The 7481-nt window shown below is 40.3% G+C and overlaps 1 non-coding gene across 1 annotated transcript; it reads left to right on the plus strand.

The window, feature by feature from the left end:
* Nucleotides 1–6766: 6766 nt before the first annotated feature.
* On the plus strand, nt 6767–6873 carry LOC141604351 (small nucleolar RNA R71). Its single transcript, XR_012526054.1, has one exon. It is a non-coding gene; the product is annotated as a small nucleolar RNA R71 (small nucleolar RNA).
* Nucleotides 6874–7481: the final 608 nt, after the last annotated feature.

Genomic DNA, 7481 nt, shown 5'->3' on the forward strand with positions numbered 1-7481 from the left:
CAAGGCTAATTTGGGGACTAAATATGCTCAAATTATGGTCACACCAAATATCCCCAAACCGAACCTTTGCTCGTCCCGAGTAAAGAGGTTGCAAAGACTAGGACCGTTATTTAAACTAACCTAATAGCATAGCCGATATGAGACAATTAGCAGGTCTCACTCCGCCCTTTCAACTCACAACAAGACAACCATGAGGTAGGATGCCTTCTTGCAAGGCAATGTGGGTCTTGCCAAAATGGCGACACATCAAAGTATTAAAGCACAAAAAATCAAGTAATGGATGCATCTACAAAAGAATAGCCACTTTCCTCATCTAAGTGGCGGAAATTATCTACAAGGGAAGCAATTCAAGGGTACACACTCCTTCATAGATGCAATTTCTTCAAACTACTAAGCCTAGAAGGATACCAATAATTCACCTCCAAGTTGTGTCAAGCTAGGGTACCTTTGTCCTCAATTGTTAAATGCTTTTGTCAATAGTAGACTCCCTATGGTGTTAGAAACACTGGAGGATCGCGGAATTCCCCCTCTTGCCTAGACAAGAAGAAGGGTCGTCCCCTCTCTACCATGCACAAAAATGGATACGATGGATAAAGGGATAGATAGAATTTGAGTTTCATTTGGGAGTTTGCTTTGTTGTTGGTTTTTCCCCCCAATTTCTTGTGGCATATAACGTTTGAGAACAATTTCTTTTTGCCATTTCTTTTGATTTTTGACATTTCAATACTTGACAACTTTTCAACTTTTCTTTGCATTTTCTTTTTGAACATTTTCAAAGTCACCCCATATGTAGTGAGGGTGGCTTATATTTGAAGCATATGAGTCTATTTTTGCTCCTCTTTTCATTTTGATGCATTTTGCAAACTTTCTTTCACTTTTCATTTCATTGAACTCAAATTTGAACAATTTCTTTTTGTGCCCATTCCCTTTGATGACAAAAATGTGGTAGAACATGGATGATGCATGCATGGTTTCAAGGGTCACCTTGGAATAAATGGTTGCCAAGGAGTTATCACACCACAAGGTACTCTTGACTAGGCCTTAATCCATGGGTCAAAGGAAACTAGCATGACACATCCTAGGGTGTTTTACAAGTATTCTAACAAACAAAGTCTTAAGAAGAAAAAGCATCTACTAGGGCCTATATACACTTGTCGAGCTTCCCAAGTAGACGGTTTCGCAAAATTTTATAACATGCAAACTACATGTCATGATGCAACTAACATATATACATCCTAATGCAAATGATTCTACCAACTAATATGCCATATAATCTAAATGCAAGTCCTGAATTCACATTGTTTATACCGCATCAATCAAAATAAAGCCACATAGTCATTAACATAAAGAGGAAAGAGGAGATTGGAAAGATCATACCATGCGGTCTTCAATATCCGCATGTCTCGGATGTGGCGTAGTCGATCAATGTGAATATGGATAGACAAACATAATATATACAAGTCTACACTACAAAGGAAATGAACTTGTTTTTGGATTTTCAATTTTTCAAATTTTTTGATTTTTCGAAATTTTTGATTTTTTTGGGTTTTTGAATAAAAGTTAAGTTAGAATTTCCCATTCCCACACTAATATGGACATTGTCCACAATGGCCAAAATGATAGGAAATTATGCAAGTATGATGCATGAATTCTATACTAAATGCAAGCTATACTAATCTACACTACATGATGCATGGGTTTTTGTTTATGACGGAGAGCGTAGTTTAGATTACCTCCCGTTGCGTATGTATGTACTTCCCCAAACCGAGATAGACATTATTTCTAATGTCTTAAATTATGGGGTAGTTCATGCACACAAGATGCAATGCATGAAACTATATATTGTCATTTTGGATTTTCCATGTGGGAACAATAAAAGATCCACCTCAATGGGGCCGAGGTGTTAGTCCTCATGTTGCTAGGACTCTGCAACTATGATCAAGATAAAAATAAAGAAAACAAAGAAAGAAGTAGACAAACCTCAAGAGGGTAGGAGCCTCCAAAATTTGCTAGTCCTCCACCATATCATCATTGTCATCATTTTCCTCCATAGAAGCGGACTCATCTCCACTCTCATCTTCACTTCCATTTCCTTGCTCACTTCCTTCATCATCTTCATTACCCTCTTCTTCTTCTTCATCTACCTCTTCATCAACTCCCTTATCATCAACAACCTCATCATCGACATTCTCATCTTCACCCGGTCTTTCATCCCTAGATGTGTTTGGAAAGAAGACTTCCGTATCCGCCTTACTAGGCAAAGGACATGAAGGATCAAGTAGTCCTTGCCTAGCTAAATGAAGGAGGGGTGGATATTGGGCCAAGTATGCATCTACTCGATCATTGTAAGCTTGTTTATGCATCTCTTGCATAAGTAGAGTCATGTAGTCATTGCCCACTTCAACATCTTTGGGTTTGAACTCTTGATATTTGAATGGATAGGGTGGTGTGACAATAGAGGAGGAGGGCTCTTCAATTTCGCCCCTTTCTTGACGGATGATGTACTCGGTGCCCTTGGAGAGTGGAAGAAGGTAGTTTGTTCGATGAGCACTTAATCGGCATATCTTGGAAGGCAAAGTGAAAGATCTAGCATCATTGGTTAGCCACCCATAGTTGGTGTCAAGAGAGTTGTGCTTGACCCATTTGTACTTGTAAATCATGGCATCCATGTCAATGAGATGACCCCCTTTGATCGTCACATAGGTGTTATCCTTGTTGAAATTTGCGTCAAAGTGCTTGGCCAAGAGAGTAACTAGACCTCCATTTACAATATGAGCGGTGCCTTCCTTGCCACAATCAACATTAAGCCATCTTTCCATCAAAAGCCTTAGAGCATTGTAAGGCTTAGTGTACTCCCTTCCAACATTTAAGGCCGACTCAAGTAGAACACAATCGAGCTTTGTAAAGTGATTAGTTCCTTTTCTCGCAATTATAGTATTCCCGATGACCTTGTGCCACACTCTTATGCCCGGATGGTGGACTAATAGAGCGCGACATGCATGAAAGCTCACAAATTTCTTCCCGAAAATCGCCTCCCAAAGAGGAGCGGGGTCATACTTTTCGGGCATCTTATGATAATATGGTGTATCACTAAGGCCTAATGCTTTACTCAAAACATCAAAGGTGATGCGCCTATTCACATTGGCAAGGCGAAACTCGATGTATTCTCTAGTCTCTACCTTAGTCACTTTCAATGAACTTAAGAATTCCAAGGTAAGGGAGGGGTATGTCAATTCTCTTGTAGTGAACAAATTTTCCCAACCCCATGGCTTCAAAGAAGGCTTTTGTTTGTTCAAGGACACCCAATTTGTTCAAGGCATTTTCACATATGAATTTGGTGGGCAAAATGGCTTTCTTAGCATACTTGGAAAATGTATCCCTATGGGAGTTAGAAATGAAAATTACCTCCGGATAGTTGGGTAATTGAGCGATTTCCGGAGTTGTTGTTGTTGTTGTTGCTTCCAAGGGAGGATCTTGTTGTTGTTGAACTTCCAAGTTTGCATTAGCAGTCACCATAGCTATTGAAGCTTTCTTTGCTTGAAGGCTTTGTTGCCTTTTTGAGAGTGCCTTTGCCTTGAGTGCCTTTGTTGCTCCTTTTGTCCTTGCCATTGTTGATTACACCAAGAAAAGATTGAAAATATTCAATTTCTAATTATACCCAAACCGATTTTAAGATGAAAGGATTTGTCTTTGTATTTCAAAAATCGACTCAAAGGTTGAAGATTTTCTGTGCTTGGATTGATTATTATTGCAAAAGGAGTGATTAGTTGTTGTTGTAAGGAAGTTTGGATTTGATTTTGTTGAATTTGGTTGAGGAAATTTTATTTTTGGTGATGGAGAGGATGAGGGTTTTGGGGTTTTATGGGTAGTGTTTGAATGTTTGAATGAATGAATGAATGTGGGAAGGGGTATTAAAACACCCAAAAATTTCAAAACTGCAGGGGGAAGACGAGCGGATTCCTGTCGAGACGCTCGGATTCTGCTCAATTTGGCTTCAGGAAAACTCACCTAAAGACTAGCGTCTTTCAGTGAAGACGAGCGGATTCTGCAAGTAAGACGAGCGGATTCCCTTGAAGACGAGCGGATTCTCTTACAGGAACTTTGCTAAATTTGCACTGGCAGAAAGACGAGCGTCTTTCTACAAAGACGAGCGGCTTCTTTCAGACGAGCGTCTTCTCAGCTAGGACGCTCGGATTCTCTAACATACCAAAATTTTTGATTTTGCAGCTCATTTGGACGGACGGATTCTCCCACAGATACTCGGATTCCTATAAGACGAGCGGATTACCCAGAAGACGCTCGGATTCCTCCTGGTCTACCCGGATTCAGGTCCATCCGTGCACTTGCATATCCCGTGTCTTTTTCATTCTTTAAATCCCGTGTTCTTCATTGTAGCGGCACTACAAAGGCATGAATAGCCCAGGCAATTGCTATCCCCACACTAAGTTAAAGCACTACACATCAATAAAATCATTAGTCCCTCCCTCACTTCTCTCAAAAATGATGAATATCTTGATCAAGGCACAAAATGACAAAAATGACAAAAATGCAATGTAAGAATTAAAATGCAAGTTAGGGAGTTAGAAATATTTACAAATGGTGGTTTGGAGAGGACTCCACCAAACTCCCATCCTTAGAGAGATGTCATGGGGGCATGTCCAAGGTGTTGTTGATGTTACTCAACACCTTGAAGAAGTAGTCAAAAGCTTGTTCATTATCATGATAAAGATCCTCAATAGATCTTTGCACTTGTTGTCCTTCATGTTGGTCTTGATCAATAGCATTACCAATGTAGGGATTGAAAATCCCTTCAAACTCATCGTTCCAAAGACCACAAACTTCGTCTACTTGGCCATTAAAAATCTCTTGAGTTGATAGAGACAAGTCTCCTCCTTTCTTGTCTTGGCCAATGAGACCATCCTCTTCACTTGTCATGGGTGAGCTTTTCAAGCTCTCTTTGTTACAATTCACTTGCTCTTTTGATGGAGCATCATCAAATTTCTTTTTCCATTGGAATTCCGACTTCTTCCTATCATCCTTCCAGCTATAATGATCAACCACAAAACATGGTTCATGCAAACGGGGAGCTCTCATGGTCTTGTCAAGATTGAAAGTTATGCTCTCATCTCCCACTTCTAGGGTGAGCTCTCCATGCTTCACATCTATTACCGCACCCGCGGTGTGCAAGAAAGGTCTTCCTAGAGTGATTGGAATATTGGAGTCTTCTTCCATGTCAACAATGAGAAAGTCCACCGGGATGAAAAATTTCCCAACTCTTACAGGAACATTTTCCCATATCCCTAATGGTGTATTCGTCGATCTATCGGCCATTTGGAGTGTGATATTGGTACATTTAAGCTCTCCCATCCCTAACCTTTTACTTACCGAATATGGCATAACACTCACACTAGCCCCTAGATCACATAGGGCTTTGTTGATCGTTGTGTCACCAATGGTACACGGTTTTGAGAAGCTTCCCGGATCTTTAAGCTTCGGAGGTGAACTCCCTTGAAGGATTGCACTACTCACCTTAGTGAAGGCGATAGTCTCAAGCTTCCGGATTGACTTCTTTTTCGTAAGGATGTCTTTCATGTACTTTGCATAGGCCGGCACGTGATTGATTAATTACGTGAAAGGAATCGAGACTTCTAAATTCTTCACAATTTCCATAATTTTTCCAAGTTGGTCATCAAATTTGGGCTTGGCTTGACGACTTGGAAAAGGAAGTCTAATCACAATGGTTTCCTTCTCCTTGGTCTTGTCTTCATTTTTCTTTGAAACTTCTTCTTTTGATGGTTCTCCATCCTTGGAGTTTTGCACAACTTCTTCTTTGTCACTAGCTTCCACCACTTCATCCTCAACTTGCTTCTTTGGTGCTTCATACCTCGTACCACTCCTCAAGTGAATGGCACTAACTGTTTTATGTCTCGGGGGATTACTTTGAGGTGGTAATTGCCCCTTTTGTCTTTGTGAGCTTGAAGATGCTAGTTGAGTCAATTGGGTTTCCAACATTTTGGTGTGGGCTAGGATGTTGTTGATGGTGATTTTCTTTGCTTGACTATCCTTTTGCATTTGAGTGAAAAACTCTAGTTGATTCTTTTGCATTTGGAGGACCGCTTTTTGAACATCAAAACCTTGGTCACTTTGTTGATTGTATGGAGTTTGATTTTGGTAACCTTGGTTTTGGTTGTAAAAGGGTCTTTGATTTTGGTTTCTCATGGGAGGTGGGGTGTATGTTGGTTGAGGGTTTTGAACTTTTTGGCTTTTGTATGAGAGATTTAGGTGGAATTTGGTATTTTCATTGTAATAATTTGAATAAGGGGTACCACTCTTGTATTCTTGAAAAGCATTCACTTGTTCTTTTGTTCCCCTACATTCACTTTGGTCATGTCCCAAAGTTCCGCAATTCTCACATATCCCACTTGGGATTGATGAAGATGCCGTCATGGCATTAACATGTTGCTTTGGTGATTTTGAGGCTTCTTCAAGTCTAGCCATAGCTTTTTTGAACTTCAAATTGATGGTATCAATGTGAGCACTAAGTTGAGCACCCAATTGAGTAATAGAGTCCACTTCATACTTTCCTCCTCTAGTAGCCTTGCGAGGTCTACTATATCGTGAATTATGGACCGCCATTTCCTCAATCTTGTTCCAAGTTTGATTATCGTCAACTTCGGTGAACATACCATTTGATCCCATGTTCAGAATGTTTCTTGAGTCTTCATAAAGACCATTCCAAAATTGTTGTACCAAGAAACACTCGCTAAGTCCATGATGAGGACATGAGCGACAAATTCCTTTGAATCGCTCCCAAGCTTCATACAAGGATTCTTCATCTCTTTGCTTAAAGCCCGTAATTTGAGCTCTTAGCATATTAGTCTTTTCCGGTGGGTAGAACTTTTTGTAGAAAGCTAGAGCCAACTTCTTCCAAGAGTCAATTCCGAGAGTAGCCTTATCATGGCCTTTCAACCATTGTTTTGCGGTGCCAATTAGAGAAAAAGGAAATAAAACCCATCGAATTTGGTCTTGAGTTACACCGGTTTGATAAATCGCATCACAATAGTCACAAAAAGTCTCCATGTGAGAGCGAGGGTCTTCACTAGGCATCCCCCCAAATTGGCTTCTTTCTACTAATTGGATAAATGCGGATTTGGCAATGAAATTTCCGGTTAAGTGTTGTGGTGTGGGAGTACCATTGGGTAGGTTCTCCTCGGTTGGTACGGAATGTGATGAAAATTTAGGCATTGTGGGTTGATTTTGTGTTGGGTTCTGATGCGAGTCCGTTTCGTGTTCACAAATTAAGATGTGGTCGTTGGGTCACGGTCGAATCAAAACACAATTTATAGCTTCACAAACAACTCTACAATTAGTAAAGAGGCAAGTAAAGGTCGGATCCCAAGGGACGGGTATTGAAATGAGATTTCTATTGCAACTAGTGGTGTCTAAGGGGTGTCACAAATTGGGTTGATGTAGAAGGTCAC

This window comes from Silene latifolia, chromosome 9, assembly GCF_048544455.1.
Source record: "Silene latifolia isolate original U9 population chromosome 9, ASM4854445v1, whole genome shotgun sequence".
NCBI lineage: Eukaryota > Viridiplantae > Streptophyta > Magnoliopsida > Caryophyllales > Caryophyllaceae > Silene > Silene latifolia.